We start from the raw sequence: 15,735 nt of genomic DNA, 5'->3' as shown, positions 1-15,735 counted from the left end.
AAGCAATTTCCATTTACAAGTCTGGTTCTTTGACCTCGTGAGATACATGTCCTAGTATACCTACCATGTTTTTGTAGCAAACTGCCTTGTCATGTTCTTTTTAAAAGCATACAACATTCACTTGAGTCTTGACAAGTTCAAGTGCAAATTCAAACCAGCACAAAGTTTCTTGTAGTTGTGTTGATAACATTTAAAATCAACTTGCTTAAAAGGCATGACCAATCAGCTATTTGATCACTGTTAAAAACCCTTTCAACAACATTAATCAAGCAGTATAACTGAAAGGCACTGCTGGGAATTGAACCCAGGACCTCCTGTTTACTAGACAGGTACTTTGACCAACTAAGCCACAGTGCCTACCCTCCATTTAACCGGTAGTTCTCCAAAAATTCAGGAGACATGCCAAAGAAATCGATTAGTACAGCAATTAAACAGTGGTAATAGTTCTTCTAACAGCCACAAGGCACTACTGTTTGTGGATCGTGGGATTTTCTATTTACAAATTTGATGGTATGACCTCGTAACTTATCGTCCACTTATTCACAGTTAAAAAGCCCTTTCAATGACATTAATCAAGCAGTGTAACTTAATGGCACTGCTGGGATTTGAACCCAGGATCTTTGGTGTACTAACATCCACAACACACTACTGTATGTGGAAACAGGCATTTTACATTTACAAGTCTGGTTCTTTGACCTCGTGAGATACATGTCCTAGTATACCTACCATATTTTTGTAGCAAACTGCCTCTTCATGTTCTTTTCAAAAGCATACAGCATTCACTTGAGTCTTGACAAGTTCAAGTGCAAAGCCAAACCAGCACAAGGTTTCTTGTACTTGTGTTGATAACATTTAAAATCAACTTTCTTAAAAGGCATGACCAATCAGCTATTTGATCACTTTTAAAAAGCCCTTTCAACAACATTAATCAAGCAATGTAACTTAAAGGCACTGCTGGGATTTGAACCCAGGATCTCCTGTTTACTAGACAGGTACTTTGACCAACTAAGCCACAGCGCCTACACTCCAGTTAACTGGTAGCTTGCCAACAATTCAGGAGACATGCCAAAGAAATCGATTACTACAGGAATTAAACAGTGGTAATAGTTCTTCTAACAGCCACAAGGCACTACTGTTTGTGGATCGTGGGATTTTCTATTTACAAATCTGATGGTATGACCTCGTAACCTATCAGCCATTTAATCACATTTAAAAAGCGCTTTCAACGACATTAATCAGGCAGTGTAACTGAAAGGCACTGCTGGGATTTGAACCCAGGATCTCCTGTTTACTAGACAGGTACTTTGACCAACTAAGCCACAGCGCCTACACTCCAGTTAACTGGTAGCTTGCCAACAATTCAGGAGACATGCCAAAGAAATCGATTACTACAGGAATTAAACAGTGGTAATAGTTCTTCTAACAGCCACAAGGCACTACTGTTTGTGGATCGTGGGATTTTCTATTTACAAATTTGATGGTATGACCTCTTAACTTATTGTCCACTTATTCACATTTAAAAAGCCATTTCAATGACATTAATCAAGCAGTGTAACTGAAAGGCACTGCTGGGATTTGAACCCAGGATCTCCTTTTTACTAGACAGGTACTTTGACCAACTAAGCCACAGCACCTACCTTCCATCTAACCGGTAGTTCTCCAAAAATTCCGGAGACATCCCGAAGCAATATACTACTACAGGAATTAAACAGTGCCAGTGGTAATAGTTCTTCTAACATCCACAAGGCACTACTGTTTGTGGATCGTGGGATTTTCTATTTACAAATTTGATGGTATGACCTCGTAACTTATCGTCCACTTATTCACATTTAAAAAGCCCTTTCAATGACATTAATCAAGCAGTGTAACTGAAAGGCATTGCACGGATTTGAACCCAGGATCTTTGGTTTACTAACATCCACAACACACTACTGTATGTGAAAACAAGCAATTTCCATTTACAAGTCTGGTTCTTTGACCTAGTGAGATACATGTCCTAGTATACCTACCATGTTTTTGTAGCAAACTGCCTTGTCATGTTCTTTTTAAAAGCATACAGCATTCACTTGAGTCTTGACAAGTTCAAGTGCAAATTCAAACCAGCACAAAGTTTCTTGTAGTTGTGTTGATAACATTTAAAATCAACTTGCTTAAAAGGCATGACCAATCAGCTATTTGATCCTTTTTAAAAACCCTTTCAACGACATTAATCAAGCTGTATAACTGAAAGGCACTGCTGGGATTTGAACCCAGGATCTCCTGTTTACTAGACAGGTACTTTGACCAACTAAGCCACAGCACCTACCCTCCATTTAACCGGTAGTTCTCCAAAAATTCAGGAGACATGCCAAAGAAATCGATTAGTACAGCAATTAAACAGTGGTAATAGTTCTTCTAACAGCCACAAGGCACTACTGTTTGTGGATCGTGGGATATTCTATTTACAAATTTGATGGTATGACCTCTTAACTTATTGTCCACTTATTTACAATTAAAAATACCTTTCAATGACATTAATCAAGCAGTGTAACTGAAAGGCACTGCTGGGATTTGAACCTAGGATCTCCTTTTTACTAGACAGGTACTTTGACCAACTAAGCCACAGCGCCTACTCTCCATCTAACCGGTAGTTCTCCAAAAATTCAGGAGACATCCCGAAGCACTATACTACTACAGGAATTAAACAGTGCCAGTGGTAATAGTTCTTCTAACATCCACAAGGCACTACTGTTTTTGGATCATGGGATTTCCTATTTACAAATTTGATGGTATGACCTCGTAACTTATCGTCCACTTATTCACATTTAAAAAGCCCTTTCAATGACATTAATCAAGCAGTGTAACTGAAAGGCATTGCAGGGATTTGAACCCAGGAACTTTGGTTTACTAACATCCACAACACACTACTGTATGTGAAAACAAGCAATTTCCATTTACAAGTCTGGTTCTTTGACCTCGTGAGATACATGTCCTAGTATACCTACCATGTTTTTGTAGCAAACTGCCTTGTCATGTTCTTTTTAAAAGCATACAGCATTCACTTGAGTCTTGACAAGTTCAAGTGCAAATTCAAACCAGCACAAAGTTTCTTGTAGTTGTGTTGATAACATTTAAAATCAACTTGCTTAAAAGGCATGACCAATCAGCTATTTGATCCTTTTTAAAAACCCTTTCAACGACATTAATCAAGCAGTATAACTGAAAGGCACTGCTGGGATTTGAACCCAGGATCTCCTGTTTACTAGACAGGTACTTTGACCAACTAAGCCACAGCACCTACCCTCCATTTAACCGGTAGTTCTCCAAAAATTCAGGAGACATGCCAAAGAAATCGATTAGTACAGCAATTAAACAGTGGTAATAGTTCTTCTAACAGCCACAAGGCACTACTGTTTGTGGATCGTGGGATTTTCTATTTACAAATTTGATGGTATGACCTCGTAACTTATCGTCCACTTATTCACAGTTAAAAAGCCCTTTCAATGACATTAATCAAGCAGTGTAACTGAAAGGCACTGCTGGGATTTGAACCCAGGATCTCCTGTTTACTAGACAGGTACTTTGACCAACTAAGCCACAGCACCTACTCTCCATCTAACTGGTAGTTCTCCAAAACTTCAGGAGACATCCCAAAGGAATCTACTACTACAGGAATTAAACAGTGCCAGTGGTAAAAGTTCTTCTAACATCCACAAGGCACTACTGTTTGTGGAACACAGGATTTTCTATTTACAAATCTGGTGGTACGACCTCATAACCTATCAGCCATTTAATCACCTCTTTCAATGACATTAATCAAGCAGTGTAACTGTAAGGCACTGCTTGGATTTGAAACCAGGATCTCTTGTATGTGGAAACAAGCAATTTTGATTTACAAGTCTGGTATTTTACCCTCGTGAGATACATGTCCTAGTATACCTACTAAGTTTTTGTAGGAAACTGCCTTGTCATATTATTTTGAAAAAGCATACAGTATTGACTTGAGCCTTGATAAATTGAAATGCAATGCAAACCAACACAACGTTTCTGGTAGTTACGTTCTTAAGATTTCAAAACAAGATTAAAAGCTACTTGCTTAGGAGCTGTTGCCTATGAGCTTTTTAATCACATTTAAAAACTCCTTGGACATACATTAATCAAGTAGTATAACTGGGAGGCACTGCTGGGATTTGAACCCAGGATCTCCTGTTTACGAGACAGGCACTTTGACCATCTAAGCCACAGCACCTACCCTTCACCTAACTGGTAGCTCTCCAAAAGTTCAGGAGACATGCCAAAGAAATCAATTACTACAGGAATTAAACAGTGATAATAGTTCTTCTGACAGCCACAAGGCACTACTGTTTGTGGAACGCGGGATTTTCTATTTACAAATCTGATCAGCCATTTAATCACATTTATAAAGCCCTTTCAACAACATTAATCAGGCAGTGTAACTGAAAGGCACTGCTGGGATTTGGATCCAGGATACTAGACAGGTACTTTGACCAACTAAACCACAGCACCTACCCTCCATTTAATCGGTAGTTCTCCAAAAATTCAAGAGACCTGCCAAAGAAATCGATTACTACAGGAATTAAACATAAACAGTGATAATAGCTCTTCTAACAGCCACAAGGAAATACTTTATGTGAAACGCGGGATTTTCTATTTACAAATCTAGTGGTATGACCTCGTAACCGATCAGCCATTTAATCACATTTAAAAAGCCCTTTCAATGACATTAATCAAGCTATGTAACTGAAAGGCACTGCTGGGATTTGAAACCAGGATCTCTTGTTTACTGACATCCACGAGGCACTACTGTATGTAGAAACAAGCATTTTCAATTTACAAGTCTGGTATTTTACCCTCGTGAGATACACGTCCTAGTATACCTACCATGTTTTTAGCAAACTGCCTTGTCATATTATTTTGAAAAAGCATACAGTATTGACTTGAGCCTTGATAAATTCAAATGCAAAGCAAACCAACACAACGTTTCTGGTAGTTACGTTTTTAAGATTTCAAAACAAGATTAAAAGCTACTTGCTTAGGAGCTGTCTCCTATGAGCCATTTAATCACATTTAAAAAGTCCTTGGACATACATTAATCAAGTAGTATAACTGAGAGGCACTGCTGGGATTTGAACCCAGGATCTCCTGTTTACAAGACAGGCACTTTGACCAACTAAGCCACAGCACCTACCCCCTACTTAACTGGTAGCTCTCCAAAAGTTCAGGAGACATTATTTTGAAAAAGCACACAGTATTGACTTAAGCCTTGATACATTGGCCAGAGTTTGATTACCCATTTTGCTATTATATAGCAGACCAACAGCATTATGTTTTGGACATCTGAGTGAAGAGAAGGACAGGGCTGTCAACTGAATTTGACCTGCTAGTGTTTTTGCTCTGGTGGCAGAGGAGGCTGCTTCACAGACCTTGTGTGGTAGTTGAATAACTTACCAGTGGCAGGGAAACAGGGATGGACAGGAATGTCACCAATATACCAAAAGCTGTGAACATTGTTGGGCCATCATGGTTGACAAGATTCCTTAGTGTTGCATGAAACACTGGGACAATACATGTGGGGTAGTTGTCCCAAACTTTAAGAAAGCAATCTGAAGAATGTGTTCCAACTATCAAGGGATCATAGTTCTCAGTCTGTCTGAGAAAGCGTGATCTAGGATATTGGAGTCAAACTTTAGAATCTTAGTACTGGCCCACATTGCCAAAGTTACCAATAGCTGGTCCAATGACCATGGTTTTACTTTGCTTTATTGGCCAGCAAACTGGCCTGACCAGAACCTCATGGATAATCTATGGCGCATTGTCAAGGGGAAGATGAGTGAAACCAGACCCAACAATGCATACTACCTGAAGGCCACTAGCAAAGCAACCTGGGCTTCCTTTCCACCTCAGCAGAACCACAGGCTGATATCCTCCATGCCACGCTGCATTAATGCAGTAATTCATGCAAAAGGAGCCCCAATAAAGCGCCAAAATCATCAAAAGTACAAGAAAACCAGCACTGGTCTATTGTGGCAAACGTAAGGCACATCTGTGCAATAATCATGCTGTCTAATCAGCATCTTGATATGCCGCACCTGCGAGGTGGGATGGATTGTCTATGCAAAGGAGAAGTGCTCTCTATCACAGATTTAGATAGATTTGTGAACAATGTTTAAGAGAAATGGTTATTTTTTTTGTATATAGACAATGTTTTTGTCTTTGAGTTCAGCTCATTAAAACTGGGAGCAAAAACAAAAGTGTTGCGTTTATATTTTTGTTCAGTGTATATAGACTGGCACTTAATATAAAAGATCTGATTTTTTTCAGCATTATTAAGTTTTATTAAAGCTATGCAGGAAAACAACCAGGAACAGGATTGGACCAGTAACCACGAGATTCTTCAGAAATTACACATTTATTAAAAACTCTTAAAGTGAGGTATTATTCCATCAAAAATAAGACAGAAGACAGACTCTCCTTCCATATCCACACGAACATCTCCTGTATTAGAGAAGAACACTAGATGAGTTAAATTGTAAACTGACGCTAGTGGGGTCTATTTTTGGGCTTCAAGTTAAGAATAAATAAATAATAACAGGATGAAGAAATAATGAAGTTTGTAGCCATATTCAGTTTGCGCATTTAACAGGCAAGTGAATTGTGGCCATATCATAACTTTTATACAGTTTTTCGCAGTCCAAGGTAAATAAACTTAAATGCTTATTGGATTTAAGCAGATCAGTGTTAAGAGAGGTTGTGGCCTAAAGAGATCAGCACCTTAGGCAGCTTCTATTCCTCAGGCAAAATGGGTCCAAAAAGAGATGTAACTGACTCTGAAAAGTTTAAATTACTTAAACAAATCTTCCAGAGGGATGCAGCACTCTTGAAATTACCAAGATGTTGGGGGTTGATCACAGAATCAACAAAGTTTATAGTGTCACCTAATGGGCTGTCATTTTCCAGATCACCAACCTACCTGGAGGGCCCAGAAGTATCAGAAGTTCAGTGCTCAGAGATATGGGACAAGGTAGGGAAGGCTGAAACCATCTCTGATCCAGACTGGACCAAGAAATATCTGAAGATAGATCTTATAAAGGTTTTATGGACTGATGAAAGGGAGGATTCTCTTGAAGGACCCGTGGTTGGATCGGTAATGTGGACATAGCTCCACTTCGACCGAGACGCCAGCAAGGTGGAGGTGGGGTACTGGTGTGGGCTAGTTTTACCAAAGATGAACTAATTGGACTTTTCCAGGTTGTCAGGGACCAAACAGTTAGACAAAGGACAAAAGTATACAAGAAATATCCTCCATTTATTCTTCCATGAAAGTTGACAAAAACCCATCAAAAGCACACAAAAAAATCTAGAAAAATGGGCCCATAGGAAAGAATCAACCAATACCTGACCTAAACTGACAAACCAGGACTGACTTCTTACACCAAACATAAGGGAATTTAAACATACAGGCTAGCCTACATGAAACAAGAAAGGGAGGGACAAGACAACTAAGCCAAACAATAAATAAACCTAAACAACTAATTCATTCTTACAAATCATAACTACAACACAAATATAAAAACTAAGACATTCTAACACCAAACAGTTTTTAAACAATGGAGCTTTCAGAGTTTGACAGCTTCTCCAGAGTTAAGTCCCCCTTTTTCACCAGCCTGATGGCTTCCTCCACTTCCTGGTGTCACATCACATTTGCTCCCCCCAGCTAGTTCCTTCCACCTCAGCAAAAGAAACAAACAATTAATAATCTGCACAAACATAGGCTGTTTACCAACTGTGTGCACCCAGCTTAGCAAACATCCAAAATAATACAAGAAAGTGCCATCAAACAAATATGTATAGAAGAAACATTAGAATACTAACACTGTGAAATAGCTGGAGGAACCTCCACAGGGTCTAAAGATGAACCCAAATTAAACTCCCAAACCAGTTGGCAGTTATTTGAAAACAGTATCTTTCAAGAAGACCAAGGTTTTAATGCAGGACAAAGCTCCATCACATCCATCAAAGAGCTCCACTCCATGGCTAGCCAGTAAAGACCTTAAAGATCAAAGAATAATGACGTAGTCACCTCAACTGATCTAAACCATGTTAGGAGCTGTTCTCAAACAGGAGATATATGGTGAAGAAAAACAGTCCACCTCTCTGAACTCCGTCTGGGAGGTTGTGGTTGTGACCATCAACAAGTCAAGAAACTGAACGACTCCGTAAATGGAGGCTTGTGACTGTTATTGACAAAGAACGAGGCTCTATTGATCAATTATTATTATTGATCAAAAATAAACAAATAAAACTAAAAGTTTTTTTATTTAGTCATATAATAATTCATCACACTAACAGCTGCATAATTATTATGCACAAAGATGTTCACTAAAAATATTCTATTTTGTTTTCCCATTAGTCAAATCATGGTATTCTTGGGATTTTTCAACAACTCAAAGAACTGATGTGTTTTTCAACAGACTGCTGAAATGAATGCTTTAGCTTTAAAGAACTTTAGCTCTTTTTTTACCATAGACCATCTCAGCAAGATTTTGTTTTTAGCATTAACACAGCGATTAATCATGCATTATAAGCTACATGATTTTAATACTAAAACAAATCTCACCAGGTTCAGAAGGGACATCAACAGCAACTACAGGCTGGTCACAGGTTGGTCCTGATGTGGGACGCTGCTGCGTATCTTGATTGACAGCTGATGCAGCTCTGTGATGATGACTGCTGCACTGCTCTCTTTACATTTCAGAGAAGCTCTAGTCGGATAGTTTTTGACTTATCAGAATGTGATAAGTCAAGTAAGTCAAATTCTGGACATTGTTTCTGTTTGACGGACAGGAGTAAAAAATGCAGCACAGTCCCTCACACATTGGGACATTTGGTCAACCTACCCTGTATTAAAGATAAATACATATGTTACATATTCAAGATAGTTATATGTTTATTGTACATTGTTTACAGAAGATTTAGTAACTTACTTGTTGTTGTCAAATACCCTGTAATAGAAATGAAGACATTAGTGTTAAATAATTCATACATGTTGTGTAGTTCAGGTTTAAACACATATTTATAAACAACAAAGTCCTTCAGTAATTCCTGGGTGAGATGTGCTCACATATACACAAACCAAAAGCTGCTCATTGCTTGTTGAATGAAGTGAAACTTAGAAACAGACAGTTAACAGACTGGTTCTGCTTTATGACAAAACCTCCAAGAAACTCTCCCACCTGATGACAAAACAACTAACTAAATAAGCTGTTTTTAAACAAGCAAAAGGAAAATAAAACATCATATTTACCAACTCTTGTATCGGTCTCTCCGAGCAACACATCCTCTGTCAAATAAAACAAAAACTATGAATGGGTCACATTATAAAACATTGTATTAATATTTCTATTGCAGCTATGAAGGGACGCAGCCTGAAATATGACTGCAGGGTCTGAAGACAGTAGATATTTATGAAATGCTGAAAGTGTGAAATTGTTCCTTCAGAAAACAGTTTATTCACTGACTCACCTTCTTTACGCGTAGCAACATCTCCATCTACGTCAGAGAAGATAATATAAGTTAGGTTCTAAATATTTACTAATTAAAACAATGTTTCCTGTTTAAAACTTTCTCCCTGAACTGTCTTCTTGTTCTTCATGATGCTGTTTGTTCTCTAATGTTCTCTAAGGAACCTCTGAGGCCTTCACAGAACAGCTGGATTTATACTGAGAATAATTTACACACAGCTGGATTTAAATGGAGCTGGTTGCACCGTGTTTTATTTAGGGGCGTTGGAGCAAAGAGGACTGAATACAAAGACATGCCACACTTTTCAGATTTTCCTCCCACTTCACAATGATGCAATACTTTGTGTTGGCCTATTACATACATTTGAAACCAGATATTTACATACACTCTACAAAGACATGTAATCACTTTTCCCCGTCACTGTTTAACATCAGACTAAATCCTTCCTGTTTAACGTCAGGATTATCTAAATCTTTCCTGGACAAGAGATTTTTTTAATATTTTATTTTTAAATTCTGAAGTTTACACACAGGAAGATTAAATACAACCTTCCTAGATCTTTTAGGACATGTCCTGTGTTCTGATTAAACTGACATTAAAAGGGACATCTCATGCTTTGAAATCCTTCCTTTTCACACTTAAATCATTCAGTTGTGATCTATATAAAGTGGAACTTGAATGCTTTGGTGTAAACCTCTTGTTATTGTTGCTCCACAGGCTCATCTTTTACCTGTTCTGAGATGAGTCTGAGAGCAACTCGTTTTGGTCTCTTCAAATGCTACTGAAGCACATCACACCTGACAACAGAACAACTAACAAAGTATCTGCAGGCTGAGATTTCCTTGTTTTTGTCAAAATATGGAAGAAATGGAACATGACAAGCCATTATAATAAAACAGGAAAGTAATGGTGATGTTTTTAGTGCATTCTTACCGGATTTGTACATCAAACAGGCAACAACTCCAATCCCGATCAGGATTATAATTACAACTGGAACAACCAGTGCTGCAAGATCAATCCCTGAAATGAAAGAGTTAATTACAAATTGTTCACAGAGCCAATTGTTCACCAGTTTTAGACTATGACTCAAACAGAGCCCAACACCTACTGCTCTTGGTATTATTATGAATACTTGGAACGTTTTTGCTTTCTATGGCAGGAAAGTAACATTGCATACACAAGCACGGTGGTGGCAGCATCTATGAAGTGTGTACTTTGTAAAAGTGCATGTAGGGGTAGAAGTGTGCATGTTACAAGGGTGGACAATTGGGACAATTGGGACAGTAGTGGTTATGTCATCGACTTGCATCTCTGCACCATAACTGCAACATCAAAAATGGCGGGACACGTCACTGTTTTTGCAGTTTTCCTGCTAAGAAAATAATTAAAAGCTGCAACAAGCAATTTTTTAGAGGAGAAAAAAGTGCAGGAACCAAAGAAGGCTTTTACACCAGAATCTCACCAGAAACACTGGCGCCGTGGCACCAGGGTTTGTTTAAAGGTCATTTCAATGTTATGGCCTACTGACTGCCCAGAAACACCCCGAAGCCGGTTGGTCTTACAATGTTGAGCCTGGAAAACCAGTAAAAAATATAAATTGTCGGCTCACTGTCTAAAGTTTATGGAGTTCTTTTTACTCTGATTTTATGGTTGATTACATTGACGGTTGTGATTAGTTTTTGCTAACGTCACCTGCAGCAGTAAGCTGTGGGTAATATACTTCGGCGAAGTCCGCTTAGATGCGAGCTTAGTGTGGATCGAGGGCACAAAGGGGGCGGGGCTAAGGACCACTCTGGAGAATTGGGACACACTACGCACTCGAACCCATCAACTCAAACGTACAACTGAGGGACACAAGTCTGGAAGTGCAAGTATTGGGATAGGACCAATATCTAAAGCTCCACAGGCGACGCTTCCCTTTAATTAAGGTCAAAGTTCATGATTAAACAATAAGACAGACTGAGCAAAAATGGCCTCCATGGGAGAGTTGTAGAGATGCAACTACAACTGTTGCAGCTAATCGATTTTTTCAATTAATCTATTAATAATCGTATAGCAAAAGGTGTTTGATAGGAGATTTTTTACAGAATTTGAATCAGCTGAAGCTAAAACGAGGCAACTTGAGGACTTCTGAGTAGAACATATTTACAGAGAAAAAATGTTTTTCATCTTAGGTGTTACAACACTCTATAGTCCAGTCACAAGTGAACTTACCTTTAAATTCTCTGTAACACGTAATCTCCGTCCCGAACCACTCCAAGGCGAGGTCCGATTTATGCTTCCAGATTGCGCTATGATGGGACCAGAGAGCGGACCTGGATTCAGGACAACAGAGTCTCCAACTCTTCTGTAGATCAGATTAGCTGCGAATGAAAACAAGAACATTTTTACTCCTTCATGTGAACGTTTTGTGTTTTTGTGACTCAGCAGCTTTAATATGTTTACCCCTTGGTGTCATTATCTGCTTCCCAGATTTCCTTTTACTTTATTTACACTGATAAATGAAGCCAAATCTGCAGGGATTATCATTAACAGGCTGCTGAATTAACACTTATAATCTGATCATTTACAGAACATGATTTTCTTTTAACATTTCTACTTTTTAAAGGTTCTAATAAATAAATCACTAAAGATATTTAAATGTATTTTGTTTTTATTGGCTCTGTTATTTAAGAGATGAGGAAAACCATCAAAGATTGATGAAAAGCTTTAATTATGTTGTCACTGACTTTATTCATTGATTCAAGACTACATTTTGAACTCATTATCCATATAAGCATCTTATTCAAGATGTTCTAGCGGTTATAGTGGGTTTTGGGTCGTTTTTCCTGAATTTAAGCAGGAATTCATTAGAGAACCTAACAGTTAATGCTTTTTAAGAACCTGTCATAATGTGGGTTTCTGTTGGACCAATATGCGGGGAAGAACTCCAGAATCTCAAAGTTTGCAGGTAAGACGACACTTTCTTACTCATGGCAGGATCGGACAGGGTAGCAAACACACAAGATCAGACATAATCTCACATACATTCACAAAACATAAGGAACCAGCGAGGAACAAATGAAACAAACGGGCTTAAATACAAACCCAAACAGCAGGGGGAACCAATGACAAACGACAAGACAATCAGGGAAAACACAGAACATGTGGGCTTGGGGTGCAGGGAGTAATAGAACAAAAACACAAGCAGGTATGACAGAACCTTTCTGGACCCTAAAAAAATGTTCTGGCAAAAGAGTCCTTGAACTGGATTGTACTGGTTTTGACACTTTTAAAAGGAACTGATTTAAATCACATTAACTGCCTAAGAATCCTAAATGTTTCAGATAATTACGTTTTTTAAACTTTTACAAAAATAGTCAGTTTATAAATAGTCTGTTTTTAAAAACATTTCAATCTAGTAGGAGGGTCTGCATGGTTAAGTAGTTGGAAGCACTGTTGCCTTGCAGAAAGAAGGTTCTGGGTTCCTCCCACAGTCCAGAGGAACAGTCCAGATATTTCATACTTTTCTTGATTTTAGTAACTGTCTGTGGATCATTCACATGTTTCTGATAATAATCTTTTTTAACTTTGACAAACTAAAACGTTTAATGTCGGATTCTTGAGTTTTTTGGTTATTAATTAAAGAATGTCACTAAAAACAACGTAAAATATACATCGGTATAAGGTCCATGTTTAACAAGCGAAAACATAAACCAAAACCACAGTATTTTTATATTTTCATACTCACCACCTTTGACTTCCGTAATAATGAGTACGACCAGAACAACCAGAGTCCGGAAAACAAACATGATCGGTAACATGAAATTAATGTCGCCTAAAAGACAACTTGGAATAATAAAACTAGTGCAGAGCGTCAGCAGCAGATGTAGTGAGTGTGAACTTGTTTAGGGAGAGAAATAATGACGTTAAAAACAAATGAAGATCGAGTCGAAATGAACAGGGATGATCCTCTGCCTTCAAGTGACGTACGTCCTGCCGCTGAACACTTGTGGGTTTCTGGACATGTTTAATCAAAATGATAAAAATTATACAAGTGAATCTCAAATTAGAATATCATTAATATTTCTAAAGGTAAAACAAGATTCATTACACACAGTTTCAAGCGTTTTTATCTGTTAAGTTCGATGATGAAGGGGTATAATAAAAGTCCTAAATTCAGTGTCTCGGAAAATAACAATATTAAACAATTTCCTGTAATGAAAAGATGTAATAAAAAAAACAAAAATGTATGTCCATTTACTTACCCGTTTTGTTGGGCCTACCCATTAGACCATCCATGCCACAACCTGTTCCAATTTAATTTAATTTAATTTAATTCAGTTTTGTTTATATGGAGCCACTTCACAAAGTCAATTTAATCAAATTCAACAGATTTCAAGTCTGGTAGTTACATTCCAATTAATCCTAACTATCAAACCATCAGATTTAGTTTATTATTCAAATTCCTTAAAAAAAAAAAAATGATGTCTGCAGAAACTCAGCAGATTGCATAGAGTCAGTGACTTGCAGCATTCAGTCCTTCCTGGATGAACATGTAGAGACACTGAGCAGTTTCTACATGCTTTTATGTGGCTTCTCTTGAAGTACTGAGTCCAGCCACAGTTGAAGCCTCATAAATCTCCCACAAACTCTTGGATGGGCTCTTCTTCACAATCCTCCCAAGGCCTTTATGGCTTTCTCTCATGGTAATTTTCCCTTCCACTAAACTTTCCATCGATATGCTTGGATACAGCACTCTGTGGACAGCCAACCTATCATGATTTTCTGACTTTTTGCTGGGCTACTGTCACTCCAGCAATCACCCTTATGATCGTCAGTGGCTATAACACATTTTGTTTTTATTAAAATCTGTTTTTCAATGATATTGTGTCTTTGTTGCTTTTACAATTCAAATACAACCCCAAAGATTAAGAGCGAGAAAACCAGTCCTCTCCATTTTACAGATAACTGCTCAGTGCCTTAAAAGTCGAAATTAAAACCTGCGACAATGTAGCATTGCTTGAAGTTCAGGGATTGCGCCATCGGGGGGCGCTGTTGTCCCTGTACACATTAACTTGCCTTCAAAGCAGCACAGAGAACAAGCTGGACTGGTCTAATACCAGTTTGGTCTGCAGACAGCGATGAGAAAATGTGACAAATGACATAAATGCATTTAATTAGAGCTTGTCAACAGCGCCCTCTGGTGTCACAATATGAGATGACCACAGAATCTAGTTTAACACCTGCTAGAAAACCAACCAGAAACATTCATGTATTTAATGTTGATTTTAGGTGATAGACCAACACAAAATGGTGCATAACTGTGAAATGGAACAAAAATGCTAGATGGTTTTTAAAATCTTTCACAAATAAAAATCTGAAATGTCTGAATTCCCTTCTGAACCAGAACTTTGTAGCACCAGCTCTCTGCAGTTACAGCTGTAAATCCTTTAGGATGCGTCTACCAGGTTTGTACATCCAGAGACTTTTTGCACATTTTGTTGGAAAATAGCTGGAGCTCAGTGAGATTGGAAGGAGAACACCTGTAAACATAAGTTTTGCCACATATTAGCAATAAAATAGGTAGCTTTTTATAATAGGGATAGACTTTGACTAGGACATTATAACAGGTTTTCATCCTGTATTTAGCTCGATCCATTTTCTCATGAACTCTGACAACTTCAGTGTTTTTGCAGCATGATGCTGCCACCACCGTGTTCTACCATGAGGAAGGAGTCCTCAGTGAAGTCTGAAATTGTGTCAAATAATTTCTCTTCTTGCCTAAACTCAACTAGTCACGGGTCCAACAGAGGATGCTGGACAACTTCATTTTGTCCTATTATCTGGTTCTGTAGACTTTAGTAGATAAACTTTAGCTTGAAAACCTTAATATTTTACATTCTTCATATTAACCTGCAAATGTAGATAAATAAAATATGCATATCACAAGTATCTCTGTGGTTTCCAAACACACAAACACACAAACAAAAGCAAACCACACAACATAACACACAGGATTTTGCATGTAGGGATCAACGTTTAACTTTGGTCTTATCTGAGCATCTTCTTCCCTTCTTCCACATGATTGCTGTGTTCGCTGCGTGGCTCTGTGCACTCGGCAAAACTTGCCTCTCATCCAAAAAGGTCTGATTTGAGGAGTCCACGACTAATAGCTGTAATAGATGAACTGTGAAGAGAGTTGTACTGGATTTTATTTAATGGTGTCAGAGT

The 15,735-nt window shown here is 38.2% G+C and overlaps 10 non-coding genes and 1 pseudogene across 10 annotated transcripts; all 11 read right to left on the bottom strand.

Moving 5' to 3' along the window:
• Positions 1–15,735, bottom strand: part of LOC124861173 — a 43,552-nt pseudogene that overhangs the window by 16,463 nt on the left and 11,354 nt on the right.
• On the bottom strand, positions 284–357 carry trnat-agu. Its single transcript has one exon. It is a non-coding gene; the product is annotated as a tRNA-Thr (tRNA).
• Positions 947–1,020, bottom strand: trnat-agu. The gene has a single exon. It is a non-coding gene; the product is annotated as a tRNA-Thr (tRNA).
• Positions 1,254–1,327, bottom strand: trnat-agu. Its single transcript has one exon. It is a non-coding gene; the product is annotated as a tRNA-Thr (tRNA).
• On the bottom strand, positions 1,561–1,634 carry trnat-agu. Its single transcript has one exon. It is a non-coding gene; the product is annotated as a tRNA-Thr (tRNA).
• Positions 2,229–2,302, bottom strand: trnat-agu. The gene has a single exon. It is a non-coding gene; the product is annotated as a tRNA-Thr (tRNA).
• trnat-agu lies at positions 2,536–2,609 on the bottom strand. Its single transcript has one exon. It is a non-coding gene; the product is annotated as a tRNA-Thr (tRNA).
• Positions 3,204–3,277, bottom strand: trnat-agu. Its single transcript has one exon. It is a non-coding gene; the product is annotated as a tRNA-Thr (tRNA).
• Positions 3,511–3,584, bottom strand: trnat-agu. Its single transcript has one exon. It is a non-coding gene; the product is annotated as a tRNA-Thr (tRNA).
• trnat-cgu lies at positions 4,155–4,228 on the bottom strand. The gene has a single exon. It is a non-coding gene; the product is annotated as a tRNA-Thr (tRNA).
• trnat-ugu lies at positions 5,112–5,185 on the bottom strand. Its single transcript has one exon. It is a non-coding gene; the product is annotated as a tRNA-Thr (tRNA).

This window comes from Girardinichthys multiradiatus, chromosome 24 (assembly GCF_021462225.1).
Source record: "Girardinichthys multiradiatus isolate DD_20200921_A chromosome 24, DD_fGirMul_XY1, whole genome shotgun sequence".
NCBI lineage: Eukaryota > Metazoa > Chordata > Actinopteri > Cyprinodontiformes > Goodeidae > Girardinichthys > Girardinichthys multiradiatus.
The sequence above is the reverse complement of the archived record's forward strand: the minus strand, read 5'-3'. Positions and strand labels throughout refer to the sequence as shown.